At 42.5% G+C, this 16,169-nt stretch overlaps 1 protein-coding gene and 1 non-coding gene across 3 annotated transcripts in view; one reads left to right on the top strand and one right to left on the bottom strand.

Annotated features, from left to right (window-relative positions):
* Positions 1–16,169, bottom strand: part of GRIN3A (glutamate ionotropic receptor NMDA type subunit 3A) — a 147,580-nt gene that overhangs the window by 97,902 nt on the left and 33,509 nt on the right. The gene's annotated exons all lie outside the window — the stretch shown is intronic.
* LOC119948527 lies at positions 9,045–9,178 on the top strand. The gene has a single exon (XR_005456917.1). It is a non-coding gene; the product is annotated as a small nucleolar RNA SNORA7 (small nucleolar RNA).

Here is a 16,169-nt window from a genome sequence, read left to right as displayed (position 1 = left end):
TGTTTTGTGGTATTTGCTAAGTGTTTGCTATGTGCCAGCCAATGTACTAAGAGCTGGGATAGATACAAGATAATCAGGTCCCTGTCCCACTTGGGGCTCACAGTCTAAATAGAAGGGAGGAGCATTTAATCCCCATTTTGCTGATGAGGTCACTGAGGCACAGAGAAGTTAAGTGACTTGCCCAAGGTCACATAGCAGGCAAGTAGGGGAGCTGGGATTAGAACCCAGGACTTCTGACTTCCAGGCCTGTGTCCTTTCCACTAGGCCATTCTGATTAGGGGAAACCAGCTCCCCTAGATAATAATAGAATTGTGTGTAATGAGAGAAGAATGCCAGAGACAACACTGAAACAGACTGGCAAGCACCAAATGGAAATTGACTAGTTGCTCCACCGGTCAGCTGGTGGAGCTGACCTTAGCCAGAGTATGTGTGGGACATAATAATTAAAAGACTCACTATATCATAACCACCTATTACACCATACCCCCTCTGAAGTACAGGGTAATGACTTTATTTCCCCAAGGTCACAGAGCCTAGTAATGGAGATAAAAATCTGTTTTTTTTTTATTTTAATCCAAAATTGTTAAACTCCTCTAAATCCAGAGACTCAACCTGAACAGCTGTGGCTGGCATTTTTGATGATGCAACATCTATCAACCCTATGGAAAGATATCATCAGTCGAGGCAGAAGGAACCAGGAAAAATCTTAGGTCAGAGAGAAAATAGTTCATTTGGTGTAGTGGATAGAGCACGGGCTTGGGAGTTAGAAGATTATGAGTTCTAATCCTGCCTCTGCCACTTGTCTGCTGTGTGACCTTGAGTAAGTCACTTCACTTCTCTGTGCCTCAGTTACCTCATCTGTAAAATGGGGATTGAGACTATGAGCCCCATGTGGGATGGGGACCGTGTCCAACACTATTTACTTGTGTCCACCCCAGCGCTTAATATAGTGCCTGGCACATAGTAAGCGCTTAACAAATATCACAATTATTAGTATTAGTATTATTATTACTGAGAACACAGAACCAGGTCACTAAGATTGTATGTAAGGACATGATATAAGGGTGGACAGACCAAGAAATTTTGAAAGTTGTGTATAGGCTTTAGTATGTGGGAGGAACAAATGGAAATTCTCTGTACCAAAGAAAAAACAAAGCTATAAATCATTATAAAACATTATTAAAACAATGTTTGTGCTCAAGACCCCTCTTCAGGAATGCAGCAATAACTGTCAATTAACAATGAGCTACGTAAAATTTTGATCAAATACGCCAAGTCCTGTGACACCAGAAAACCTGATTTATATTGGACAATAATTGCCACACAGGGCTAAGCTTCTTTTAGGCTATCTGAATAGATCTATGACTAGCCCAAAGTATCCAGGGTAAGAGAGAGAGAGAGAGTGATATATATATGAGCAAAAGTCAATCCTGTTCCCATCATCTGCATCAGAGTTGTTAGACCTGACCAGTGTTCTGACAAATTCTTATTTGTTGAGTTTTTACTACAGAACATATGCAACTTACTGCTCTACTGTTGAGTATTCCAGCTGTGGTATTTGCCCTGCAATTGGGGTGACTTTCCCAGGCAATTAAAAAAAAAATATACAAATGTTCTGGAATTTGGACTGTCTAGTTTAATCCCGTTAACTGTTTTGTCCTGAAGTGCTTAAAGTACTTCCTGCTTTATCCTTGTTCTTCCTCCTGCTTTATCTCTGTTCTTCCTCCTGCTTTCCCTATAAACTATAAAAAGTTGTTGTCTGTCTCCCCACTAAATTCTAAACTACTTGAGAGAAAGGAACAATGTGTGTCTTGCTACTGTCATACTCTACCAAGTGCTCAATATCATGCCTTACACTCGGGGGTGAGTGCTCAATAAATAGCACTGATTTACTGAAAACACCAGGAGTTGAATGACCTCATCAAAGGGGTACAGAAAATATTTCCACAGGAAGAAAAAAAGTGCTTCCCACTCAAAGGAAAAAAGAACAAATAGATGCCTTCTGTTTCTACAGTTTACTCAGGAATCAAATTAGAAAAAATCTAAATGGAAAATCCAACAAATCAAGAGTAAACAACGTAAGGTGTTAAGGGGGGTATAAGGTGTCCCTAGATGAAAAGTGGATGGAAGAGGTGGATGGTGTGTACTTTGAAGGAAAAAAAAAATAACTCTAAGGGATGGAAGGGTGGGGATGGTGCGAAAGCTGCATTGGGGGTCAAGGAGAAGACTGACTCCTCCCACTTTCCACATGAGTGGCAGGTAGTGGGAGAAGGTGAGGCCCCTTGGGAGGGAGTGGCAGGGAAGGTGGTTTCATCTGGAACTGAGGCACATCTAGGTGATGTTAAGGATGAGGCACATCTGGGTTAGAATGAGGTCGAAAGGAAGGGGAATTTGTCCACAAAGGAGGTGGGAGTGAGCTGATGGGGTGTGATCCTGAGTGCAATATGTGGTCTCCAGTAATAATAATAATAATAATAATGGTGGTATATGCTAAGTGCTTATTATGTGCAAAGCACTGTTCTAAGCGCTGGGGGGATACAAGGTGATCAGGTGTCCCACTTGGGGCTCACAGTCTTAATCCCCATTTTACAGATGAGGTAACTGAGGCACAGAGAAGTGAAGTGGCTTGCCCAAGGTCACACAGCTGACAAGTGGTGGAGCCAGGATTTGAACCCATGACCTCTGACTCCCAAGGCCACGCTCTTTCCACTGAGCCAAGTAGTAGTAGTAGTAGTAGTAGTAGTAGTAGTAGTAGTAGTAGTATCCAGAGAGGTCAGGGATATAGTGAGAACCTTTTAAATCAACACCCTGAATCAAAAGAAGGCTCTAACTCAAGTTTATATTCTCCAAACTCTGAACAGAGTAGTGAAATTGGGCTAATTAGATTGTATGAGCCCTGGGATAGCACCAGGCAGCTAAATATATTCATTTGATTCCATAGAGTTATAATGGACTTTTGATGTGGTCCCAGCTAATGAATTAAGATATGTCCATCATAACCACAGCCAATTTTCAAACATAGCTATGTTTACATTAGAAGAGCTGAATTCTCATTTTAACCTTCATTGGGCTGCCCTTTGTATCTTGAAGGACAGAAGTCAATTTGACTATTGTTTCTGAGGTTTGGAAGTCAGCAATAAAGCATCTTGTACTTTTCCTCTGGCTTCAAGGAGAAGCAGGGTAATTTCAGAAGCCAAGAAGAGCTGAGAATCTGATAGTGGGGAAAGAACAGAGAAGGGTTGTAAGCTTTTTAATTTGCTAACAGCAACAAAACAAATATGCTGGATAGTTCTGTGAATCTATGTTTCCTAAGCATGAACAGCCAAACTTGTGTTGGATCTGTTTTTGTGATCTGTGCAGGTATAAAACATTATATAACTATACATGTTTGTTTTTGACCTTCATACTTAAATATTCTGCTGCTGCTAGAGTAGCTTTCAATCAGTGGTTTTTCCATCTATACTCACTGTGTGCAGAGCACTGTACTAAGTGCATGGGAGAGTACAATACGACAGAGTTGCTAGACACATTTCCAGCCCACAGAGAGTTTGCAGTCTTTCAAGACCGATGTAGGCCCTGCGGTCTTTTCCAAACCACATTCCTTTTGTAGGACTCAGAGCTCTGCTTCTCCTGCCAAATGAAGGCCTTCATCTACGATGTTCTTGGAGACCGAGAACATATTTGCAACTAATTCAATTCTTTCTAGATTTGGAGTTGTCCAAGAAATTGGCAAAGGGACCACATACCACATAGTTACAACATGTCTCTTGAATCAGCAATGGCACTATATCCTGCTTCTGGATATTGCTAATTTTCCTGTTTGGACCCAAATATATTCTGGATCAGAGAAGCCTGGCTACAATGAACAGCTACTGCAGAGATTTTGCAAGATCCCACTCTGTACAACCTCTTCTTTGTACAGAGAGTTGCTGAATGGGAACCAGTGGGAAAATTCTATCTGGACATTACAACTTTTCACTCTATTATGTACCGTCAGAATCCAAAGAAGCTTTTTTTCACCAAGTTATGATTCAGTTGGGATGGATATAAAAACAGACTTCCCCATTTTAAAGTGCAGACTAATTCATCTTTTAAACTGTAAATGATGAAATTAGGAACCTTGAAGAAATAGCCACTGGTTTAAAGAACAAATTTTAGCCTTTATTATTTCATTACAGGGATTTTGACAAAATTATTTAATATTTTGAGAATATAATTTTAGATGTATCAGCAAGCAAATGATTTACTAGTTAATTGGAATTTATTGAACCGTACTGAAATGATCATTATAAAAATTCTCACTGAAAATCCCTGACAGATTCTCTCAAAATGGGGCCTACCAAAGTGGGCCTCTTCTAATTAAACTGACAAGAATGCAAGGAAAAATTCCTATGGAAATTTGATTATTTTGTGTCAATTCAGCTTGAAATTATTATTAAAATATGGCTGTGCCACATCTAAATTTGTTCTACTGCATAAAGAATTAAAACTCAGCTAAATGCTGATTATTTTTCATTTTTAAGTACATTCCTGAACCGGCACCAAACTTAATTTGTAAACTTTTTTTATGTCATCAGCCAAATTATGTCAACATTTATCCGCCAAGCTAGCTCTCTTCCTCCCTTCAAGGCCCTACTGAGAGCTCACCTCCTCCAGGAGGCCTTCCCAAACTGAGCCCCTTCCTTCCTCTCCCCCTCGTCCCCATCTCCATCCCCCGCATCTTACCTCCTTCCCTTCCCCACAGCACCTGTATATATGTATATATGTTTGTATATATTTATTACTTTATTTATTTATTTATTTTACTTGTACCTATCTATTCTATTTATTTTATTGTGTTAGTATGTTTGGTTTTGTTCTCTGTCTCCCCCTTCTAGACTGTGAGCCCACTTTTGGGTAGGGACTGTCTCTATATGTTGCCAGCTTGTACTTCCCAAGTGCTTAGTACAGTGCTCTGCACACAGTAAGCGCTCAATAAATACGATTGATTGATTGATTGATTGATTGATTTATATAGTTTTGGCATTGAAAAAAAATTATCCTTTCAGCTGATTGTGATGTTACGTTTCCTTCATATAAGCTCGTGTGTCCATCAATTTCTTAGGTTAGAAAGATCCATTTAGCAAGTAATTTGAATCACATATTAACTTTTCATCTCAATAAAGAATAAAACTAAACTTTTACCAGGTTATGTTCATAGACTGCTACCTGAGATAAGAGCTGGCTTATTTAACAATAGAAACAATATTTATATACCATCAAAATCTATCTTGGCAACATTTGCTGAATTTTCAATTCAGCACTTTATTCCAAAGCCGGCAACACTAATTAGGATTCGGCAATGTTGCACTCCCATTTTATTTCACTTTGATTACTGTGGCTATGATAGTTTAATTAAAAGTTTGTATGCTGCAAATCTTTACTTGGTAGCTACATATGAAAGAAAGAAGGGTTTCTTGAAATATTAACTCACTAGATTCTCTGGAGGCAGTGACAAGTCTTCAGACTACATTAGTAATCTAAACCAAAGTTATTCAAGAAATTATGGGGAATCATGAGGACAATGAAACCTGAAATCAGTTGGTGAGGGCATCTGCTTTAAAAAGAAAAGATCTCTGCATAACCAACCCTAGCTTTCCCATTGTTTGCATGTAACAATAGATCCTTGCTGAGCTAATGTGTTTGTCCCATATGTGTCTGTCTCTGTTTCTGAATCTGCTTCTTGTCAGTCAGTCATCAGTTGTATATATTGAGCCCTTATTATGTATAGTGCACCTATATTAAGAGTTTGGGAGAGTATAATGCAACAATACAACAGAGACATTCTCTGCCCCCAATGAGTTTACAGTCTAGAAGATGATCGTACAGCCAAAGGTATCCTGATTTTTCCAAAGCATTTGCTTGAGGAGGACTCCTCTCCTGATTGCTGCCTGCCAGGCTGGTCTGCCAATGCATTCATTTTCCATTAGTCCCCTGCTACATTGTCTCATTGTTTGGGACTGAGCTACACTAGGCCTTTACGTTGTCTGGATTTGGGCCTGGTTTTGTGCATTGAGAGAGGGGAGGTTGGGTAGGAAGACCCAATGGGGCATGGTAGCCTGTCATAAATGGAACAAGATCGGAGTTCTCTGTGAGGGGAGAGGACAGTTTTTTAGGGTGGAGTGTGTGGGCGAGAAGGCAGATTAGGTGGTTGGGGTCAGAAAGTGGAGATGCAGAATTGGTGAGGTTAGAAGCTTGTTGTGGGCAGGAAATGTGTCTACCAACTCTGTTATACTGTTATATTTTACTCTCCCAAGCATTTAGTACAGTGCTCTACAATGAATCAATTGATCAATCAATCAATCATATTTATTGAGCACTACTGTGTGCAGAGCACTGTATTAAGTGCTTGGGAGAGTACAATACAACAATTTAGCACTCAATAAATACCATTGATCTCTAGATAGATTAGTTTAATCCATGTGATTTAATGCATGAATGATACGAGGAGGAGATTTGCAGCACAAAAAAATAGGAAAAGTACAGAGAGCAACTCCAAGTCCTCTTTGCTGTGTCCACTGACCTCACAGAAGCATTTAACACTTTCAAAAGACCAGAGCTCTGGAAACTAAGTACATTTGGCTATTCTGAGAAATTCAATTCACCAAAATCCCTAGGCTGCTAAGCTATGTCATGGTTAGTAAAGTCTGAGTTGAAGATGTCTTATCTCTTCTGACTCTACCTCAGAAGGACTCTGTAGCTTTGGGCCATTCATTTTTCCACTCTGTACTTCTGTTTTCCCACCTTTAAAATACACTGAAAGGCAGACCATGTATTCACACTTCTGCTGTTCTTAACTAGGTTCTAATTTGAACACTAGATATTTTCTAGGCAAATTGTCCACAGATTCTAGAATCCATCATCAGATCCTGATCATATGTTTCTCTTTCTTAAAGACAATCCAGCATTTTGTGAGATCCTAGTCTAGTGATGTGCTTTTTATTGTAATGAAAATTGAGTGCCCCCATGTTCAACACGGAAGGAAAATAATTGAATAAAGCTTGGAATAAAACCAAACGGAAAGAAATAGACCTAGATGAACCCAAATTGCTGAACATCAACTTTTTAAAAAATGAAACTCTGTGAGGATGATGTAACCACATAAACCAATGCCAAGCAAATTCATCTACAGGCAATCCTTAGACATACAACACAATTGGTTCCTGAAAATTGTATTGAAATGAAAATCAAATCCAATTTTCTCATTGGAACAATGTTGTAAATGGGGGGTTGGTTTTAGAAGCAAGGTCAGATACCTTGTGGCTATCAAAATGACCCATAATTGTGCATTCAATCAATGATATAAGGGTAATATAATGACATTAAAGAATATATATAGAGTCAGAGAGGCTCCACTGTAGGGTAGCCGACTTGTATTTCAACAAAAGTAACAACGGGTCAACTCTTCCTGGTGGCTCTACCTGGGAATTAAGTAACATATTTTCCCTGTCTCTTCTTCATCCCAACTTTTCCTGCTCTGTCCTCACCAAATTCTTGAAATATTCCTCTCTTTCCCCAACCACCGTGGCTTTTAAAACTATTTCCCCATTTCCCCACAGCTCCTGTGCCCCTACAACCTCCTCTCCCCTGAATCCGCTCCACCATCCCTGTGGCCCTGTTTGGTCTCACTGTTTGAATTGTTTATTGATTATTTTTTTTACTTCCCTTTACAGCTTAGACAGTCCCTTCTTCAGCTACAGCCCATCCTTGCTCCCCCTGCCCCCTAAGTTGCCACAACTGTGGAGAAAGGGCCAGATGGGCTAAGGGAAGGGAAGAAACCTGAAAGGGAGTCACCACCGCCTTCCTTGATCCTGTCCTGGCCGTGTCCAGTAGCTATGGCAGTCCTGACAAGGAAGGGGTCCCAGATGGGGAAAGGGACAAGGGTGGCTGTGAAATAAGTACTTTAGAAGTGCAAAACCACTCCCCTCCCAAAACCACAAAATGGTATTTGGAGAGTGAGAAGGAAGCCGCGGGAGCCCCTGCAATAATAAAGGGAGAAAATTCGGGATATGGCCCGGGGGGGTGGGGGTCACACAGTGGCAACGGGAAAAGAATTTGGTGGGAGCAAGAAGGGGGAAAACTTTAAAGAGGGGTGGGGGAAGAATGGAAAGGCAGGGAGCAGGGAGACAGGGTTAACTCATTGCTAGGCAGAGTAATCAAAGAGACTGGACACATCAATCAATCAATCAATCAATCGTATTTATTGAGTGCTTACTGTGTGCAGAGCACTGTACTAAGCACTTGGGAAGTACAAGTTGGCAACATATAGAGACAGTCCCTACCCAACAGTGGGCTCACATCCATCTTACCCCTGGTGAAGTATTTACTCTACTGTAGGTCACAAATGGAGTTAATGCTACAAAGGAGACTTGTGTCATAAAGTCAAAACCAATGGGTTGCACACCTAAAACAGGGTGTAAATTTACTTTGTAAGTTGTAGTGGTAATACTAGAAATCACATTTATTGAGCATCCACTGGGTGCAATGAACTGTACTAAGAGATTGGGAAGTACAAAATAAATAAGTGACTCTAAAGCGGGAGACAGACCTGAAAATATTTACAACTAGGGTAATCAAAATAAATAATCAAATGATAAGCGAGAAGCAGCATGGCCTAATGGAAAGAGTACAGGCCCGGGAGTCAGAAGACCTGGGTTCTAATCTCGGCTCTGCCACTTGTCTGCTGTGTGACCTAAGGCAAGTCACTTAACTTCTCTGGGCCTCAGGTTCCTCATCAGGGGATTTAAATCCTACTCCCTCCCACCTAGACTGTGAGCCCCATGCAGGACAGGCACTGAGTTCAAACTGATAACCTTGTATCTACCCCACTATTTAGAACAGTGCTTGGCACATAGTAAGTGCTTAACAAATATAATAATAACAGTAATGCATGAATAAACATGTACATAAGTGCTGAGGATAGGTGCAAATAAATACATAAATGCTAGAAATGTATGATGGGTTTATATGACTTGGGGTACTGGGAATTACCCCCCCCCCCCCCCAACCAGGGATGCACCTGGAGAGTTTCCAGTACTCTACCAGTCTCGACTATGGGAAGGAAAGTCAAGCAGAGGCATAGCCATTCCATTCCTAGCTTGGGCAGTGGCTGGCGATTGGAAGGCAATCTGCTACAAACTCACCTGTGCTGGGCAGCAGCGGCAGGGGAGAAAGTCGAGGGCAGAGACTCAGGTTTACTGCGTGGAAGGAGGCAATGGTAAACCAATTCTGTATTTTTACCAAGAAAACTCTACGGATACAATATGGAATAAATGCAGATGGAGGTGGGGCATCCTGTGCCACAGTCTTTTAGACTGTGAGCCCACTGTTGGGTAGGGACTGTCTCTATATGTTGCCAATTTGTACTTCCCAAGCACTTAGTACAGTGCTCTGCACACAGTAAGCGCTCAATAAATACGATTGATGATGATGATGATCCTGGGAGAGATGTGTCCATGTTGTCGCTATGGGTCGGAGACGACTCGATGGCATAAGACGAGTGGGAATTAATCGGGGAAGCCTTTTTAGAGGAGGTGGGATTTTAAGAGGGATTTGAACTTGGGGAGAGCTGTACTCTGTAAGATTTGGGGTAAGGCGGGGGTGAGGGGAGTTCCAAGCCAGGTAAACAGCATGAGAGAGGGGATGATGATGGGAGAGTTGAGAGTGAGGTAGAAGTAGAAGCAGCATGGCTCAGTGGAAAGAGCACGGGCTTTGGAGTCAGAGGTCATGGGTTCAAATCTCGACTCTGCCAATTGTCAGCTGTGTGACTTTGGGCAAGTCACTTAACTTCTCTGTGCCTCAGTTACCTCATCTGTAAAATGGGGATTAAGACTGTGAGCCCCCCGTAGGACAACCTGATCACCTTGTAACCTCCCCAGCGCTTAGAACAGTGCTTTGCACATAGTAAGTGCTTAATAAACACAATTTTAAAAAAGTAGAAGGCTAGCCTGGCAGGAAAGGAGATGAGTTGGGGAGTAGCGAATGATGCCTGAGCAATGGATCAGTTCCGGGGAAAAGTCCAGTCACTGCAGATATGATTTAATGAACCAATCCATAAGGATCATTAGAATAACCAGGGTGGCCTTCCTCTAGACTCTACGCTCCTTATGGACAGGGAACATGTCTACCAGAGTCTGTTACAGCATTCTCTCCTAACTACTTGGTATAGTGTTCTTCATGCAGTAAGCACTCAGTAAATACAATTGAGTGATTGATTGGGCTAATAGTGGTAGGAAAGATTTGGTGAGCCAAACAGTCAGAAAATAGCCAAGGATTCTTTGACTAGCCAAGGACTGTTAACAACAGAATCAGGATAGAAGATCAATGTAGGCTAAAAAGTCCCCATTTGGTATCCTGGAGTCAACTTTGTCAGCATTCATTCATTCAAACACTGCATTAAGCACTTGGAAACTACAATACAGCAATAAAGGGAGAAAATCCCTGCCCTCAAAGTCTAGAGTCAGCACAGTTTCAGTAGGGAGGGACAATTTGGCTAGGATACTTGGAGGATAGCTAAGATGAGGAAGAGACAGAGGAGGAACCAAGGATGCTGGTTACATTGGTTAGGGTTGGGAAAAGGAGAGCTGAAGGTCAGCGTGGCTCAACGGAAAGAGCAGGGGCTTGGGAGTCAGAGGTCATGGGTTCAAATCATGGCTCCACCAATTATCAGCTGTGTGACCTTGGGCAAGTCACTTAACTTCTCTGTGCCTCAGTTACCTCATCTGTAAAATGGAGATGAAGACTGTGAGCCCCAGGTGGGACAACCTGATCACCTTGTATCCCCAAGTGCTTAGAACAGTGCTTTGCACATAGTAAGCTCTTAACAAATGCCATAATTATTATTATTATTATGAGTATATAAAAGGGTGAAGGCATCACTATTGTCTTGCTGTTTCTATGCACCCTTAAGTAGCCAGAGTGGGATTAAAGGGTATTTAAGACTTCACAAGCCAAAGGTAAGAAAACATTTGATAGGCCAAAGGATGAGGCTTTGAAAAGGAGGTTGACCTGTAAATAAATGTTCCCCAAACTAGTAGTTCTGATTGTGTGAGCAATCATTCTGTGGTATGATGTTGATTTTTAAAATGCTAATCAGGGGAAATCAATCAATCAATCAATCGTATTTATTGAGCGCTTACTGTGTGCAGAGCACTGTACTAAGCCCTTGGGAAGTACAAGTTGGCAACATATACGGATGGTCCCTACCCAACAGTGGGCTCACAGTCTAGAAAGGGGAGACAGAGAACAAAACAAAACATATTAACAAAATAAAATAAATAGAATAGATATGCATGAGTAAAATAAATAAATAAATAGAGTAATAAATACGTACAAACATACATACATATATACAGGTGCTGTGTGGAAGGGAAGGAGGTAAGGTGGGGGGTGAAGAGGGGGAGGAGGGGGAGAGGAACGAGGGGGCTCAGTCTGGGAAGGCCTCCTGGAGGAGGTGAGCTCTCAGTAGGGCCTTGAAGGGAGGAAGTGAGCTAGCTTGGCAGATGTGGGGAGGGAGGGCATTCCAAGGCAGGGGAATGACGTGGGCTGGGGGTCGACGGTGGGACAGGCGAGAATGAGGCACGGTGAGGAGATTAGCGGCAGAGGAGTGGAGGGTGCGGGCTGGGCTGTAGAAGGAGAGAAGGGAGGTGAGGTAGGAGGGAACGAGGTGATGGAGAGCCTTGAAGCTGAGGGTGAGGAGTTTCTGCCTGATGCGCAGGTTGATTGGTAGCCACTGGAGATTTTTGAGGAGGGGAGTAACATGCCCAGAGTGTTTCTGGATAAAGACAATCCGGGCAGTGGCGTAAAGTATGGATTGAAGTGGGGAGAGACAAGAGGATGGGAGATCGGAGAGGAGGCTGATACAGTAGTCCAGACGGGATAGGATGAGAGCTTGAATGAGCAGGGTAGCAGTTTGGATGGAGAGGAAGGGGCAGATCTTGGCAATGTTGCGGAGCTGAGACCGGCAGGCTTTGGTGACGGCTTGGATGTGAGGGGTGAACGAGAGAGTGGAGTCGAGGATGACACCAAGGTTGCGGGCTTGTGAGACGGGAAGGATGGTAGTGCCGTCAACAGTGATGACGGGGCTATTTAAATGGCTGGATAATAAAGATCTCCCAAAGCCCTCCTCTCAGAAATTGCTCCCTGCTTACCCACTTGGTATTGTCATGGTTTGTGGTCAGTAACCATGCTGTTGTTAGAGACTGAGTGATCGAGAGGAGACCTTATACTCTTTCACAGATCCCTGACATGGATCCAAACTCCTGACAAGCAAAGAAGCAATTAGCAAATAAGTCCCACATTGTGTTAGAACATTTAAGTGAGAGCTGGGGACCATATTTAGGTGCTGCAGTAGAGTGTAAAGGGGTACATAACCAAGTGCATAGTCGATGGTGAGGGGAGAGTGGACAAGGAAAATGAGGGCTTAGTGAGGGAAGGCCTGTTGGAGGAGATGTAATTTTAATAGGGCTTTGAAGATGGGGAGAGAGGTGGTCTGTAAGATATGAAGGGGAAGGGAAGAGAGGAATGTGGCCAGGCCAGAGGGAGGACATAGGCAAGGGGTTGGTGGTAAGATGGACAAGATCGAGGTACAGCGAGAAGTTGGTGTTAGAGTAGCAAAAATGTGCTTCTTGGGTTGTAGTAGGAGATAAGTGAGGTAAGGAGAGGGAGAGCTGATTGAGTGTCTTAAAGTCCATGGTAGGGAGTTGGGTTACCATCAGGGAATGAAGGGACTTATAGAATAGTACCTCTCGATGCTGGATTCCAGTTTGTACTCTAGAGTGTAAAAAGAAAGAAATTATGCTTTGTGTCCTCCTGTGTAGTCTACCAGGAAGAGAAGCAGGACAAGTGGCCACTGATCAAAAGCCCATTCTAGAACTTAATATTTTTAATGAAATTCAACTATTTATGGAAGAGGATGCCAGAGAATTGGAGTGCGGCATTCCCCAGGATGTGGTACAAGAAGTCCAATGGCCATCAGCCAAGGAGTTGTTGCAGGCAGAAAATAAGAAGGTTCACAAGTGAGATCATCTTCAACTGGTTAATAGAGATGACAGCACTAAAGTTCTCTGATTGATCAGAGAATAAGCAGATACCTGTGGATGCTGGATCTAGTTTATAGGATGAGGGAAGTGAGGTGCAGAGAAATTAAGTGACCTGCCCTAGGTCACAAGGCAGACAGGTGGCAGAGCTAGGATTAGAACTCAGATCCTCGGGCTCCCAGGCCCATGCTCTATCCATTAGACAATGCTTATTCTCATATGTTTATTATGTACAAAGCACTTGGTAGATGCAGTCTAAGCATACTGGACACAGTCCCTGTCCCACAGGGTGCTCGAAGTCTAAGCCGGGGGGAAAAGAACAGAAATTTAATCCCTATTTTACAGATGAGGAAACTGGGGCTTAGAGAAGTTAAGTGACTTACCCAAAGTCACTCAGCAGGCAAGTGGTAGAGCAGGATTAGAAGCCAGGTTTCCTGATTTTCCAGGCCTGTATACTTTCTTCTAGGCAATGTTTCTTCTAAAAACTGAGGGGACAGTGCCTGGACATCAAACCAGATGGGGAATAGTTCAGTCACTGCAGCTATGATTTAATGGACTAATCCTTAAGGGAACAGCCAAAGATACTTGGCTTCATAGTTGTAGATAAGATTTGATGAATTAATCAGTAGGGAAATAGAAGAATAGTTTTGACTAGCCAAGGAGAGTTAACCACAGAATCTGGGCAGAAGACCAACAGACATGATAAAGTCTCCATTCAGTGTCCTGGAACAAACATCGTCTGAGCAGCCAGTATGAATTGTATAGCTCTGCCACAGTGGGATGGGTCTGGGGGTCTTGCAGAATTCTGAGATTGTAACACGGACTCCCCATGCTGTAGTTATAGTTGAGAGACGTTGACTCTCCCGCTTCTTTCTTACCTCCTTCATCTTTTCTCTTTCCCAACCTCCCAGCTCTTATGATCAACAAGAGGGAAAAGGTGCCAGAGCTTGCCAAGTGTTGGCACTAAAAATCCTGAACTATTTTATGGTGTCCACTAAACCTATGTCTGCCTAGGGATGAAAGAGACTATATATATTGTTCAAACACATGGAAGCCAGCATTCAATACCTAAACTGCTTCATCAGCCAATTAATCAATTGCATTTATTGTACACTTTCTGTGTGCAGAACACTGTAATAATAATAATAATAATGATGGTATTTGTGAAATACTATGTGCCAAGCACTGTTCTAAGCACTGGAGGAGATACAAAGTAATCAAGTTGTCCTATGTGGGGCTCACAGTCTTAATCCCCATTTTACAGATTAGGTAACTAAGGCACAGAGAAGTTAAGTGACTTGCCCAAAGTCACATAGCTGACAAATGATGGAGCCGGAATTAGAACCCACAACCTCTGACTCCCAAGCCTGTGCTCTTTCCACTGAGCCACGCTAAATGCTTTGAAGAGTGCTGTATTAAAAGAGTTGGTAGACATGTTCCCTACCCACAACGAATTTACAGCCTACGGGAAGAGACAGACAACAATATAAAATAAATTACAGGTAAGTACATAAGTGCTGGGGGGCCAAGGGAGTAATGAATGAAGGGTGCAAATCCAAGTGTAAGGATGATGCAGAAGGGAATGGAAGGAAGAGAAAAGGAGGGCTTAGTCGGGGAAGGACTCTTGGAGGAGATATGTTTTTAATGAGGCTTTGAAGATGGGAAGAGTGAACATCTGTCGGATATGAAGGGGAAGGGAGTTCCAGGACAGAGGCAGGATGTGGGTGAGAGGTCAGGAGTAAGATAGATGAGATGGAGGTACAGTGAGTAGGTTGGCATTAGAGGAGCAAAGCGTGTGGGCTGGGTTGGAGTAGGAGGGCAGTGAGGTCAAGTAGGAGGGGGCAAGGTGATTTGATGAATTAATCAGTAGGGAACTAGGCAAGGGTAGTTTTGACTAGCCAAGGAGAGCCGACTGCTTTAAAGACAATGGTAAGAAGCTTCTGTTTGATGCGGAGGTGGATGGGCAACCACTGGAGGTTCTTGAGGAGTGGGGAAACATAGACTGAATGGTTTTGTAGAAAAATGAGCCGGGCAGCAGAGTGAACTATGTACTGCAGTGGGGAAAGACAGGAGGCACGGAGGTCAGCAAGAAGGCTGATGCAGTAATCAAGGCAGGATAGGAATAAGTGCTTGGAATAACATGGTAGAAGTTTGGATGGATGAAAGTGTGGATTTTAGTGATGTTGTGCAGTTGGACTGACTGGATTTGGTGACAGACTGAATATGTGGGTTGAATGAGAGAGTTAAGTGGAGAGTAATGCCAAGGTTAAAGGCTTGTGAAATGGGGAGGATGGTGGTGCTGTCTACAGTGCTAGGAAAGTCAGGGGGAGGACAGGATTTGGGCGGAAAAATAAGTCCTGTTTTGGACATGTTAAGTTTGAGGTGTGGGTGGGACATCCAAGTAGTCATGAGGTATCAGTTCCTATTACTGTGAGACCTCACACAACATACCGTCAGAAGATGTTAGTTGACTAAGACATAGATTATACATATTTTCCACATCCAATGCAACATGGTAGTTTGCATTAACAAAATTGGTTTGATAAAATCAAATTGAAATTCAACTCAGAGTGAGGTTAATTTGTAAAATAAGACTATGTTTTCAGTAAGTTTCAGTGTTTCAATTCCTCTAGCTCCAGAAATGAAGGCATGGAGGTAATATTAGCTCTCTCTCTCTCTCTCTCTTTCTCTGCCCTCCTCAACACCCCCCAGCCCCATGGCAGGAGTCTAGAAGTGAAAAACCTGTACATTTTCTTAGTTGCTCAGGATTCAGCTCAAACCAGTACCAACAAGAGGTGACATTGGGGATGGGACAGGAGTAAAGGTGTCACAGGAAAAGAAAACTGTGTCAGGGAAATTTGGAGAAACAGGAGGAGCCAGATCTTTTTTCACAGGAATATTTTAAGAATCATAATTAAAATTACCAACATTTTTATCAAATTATGAAAACCCTGAGACTTCAACCTGTTATTTCCTAATGACTTAAAAGAAGCTATTTCATAAGACACGCAAATGCCATAAACATAAGTAAAACACTAGGCAAGGTATTACTGAAATCAATTTACCCATCACAATACCTGCTAACCCTTCTTC

Source organism: Tachyglossus aculeatus, chromosome X4 (genome assembly GCF_015852505.1).
Source record: "Tachyglossus aculeatus isolate mTacAcu1 chromosome X4, mTacAcu1.pri, whole genome shotgun sequence".
Classification (NCBI taxonomy): domain Eukaryota; kingdom Metazoa; phylum Chordata; class Mammalia; order Monotremata; family Tachyglossidae; genus Tachyglossus; species Tachyglossus aculeatus.
This window is presented reverse-complemented; position numbering and strand designations above follow the sequence as displayed.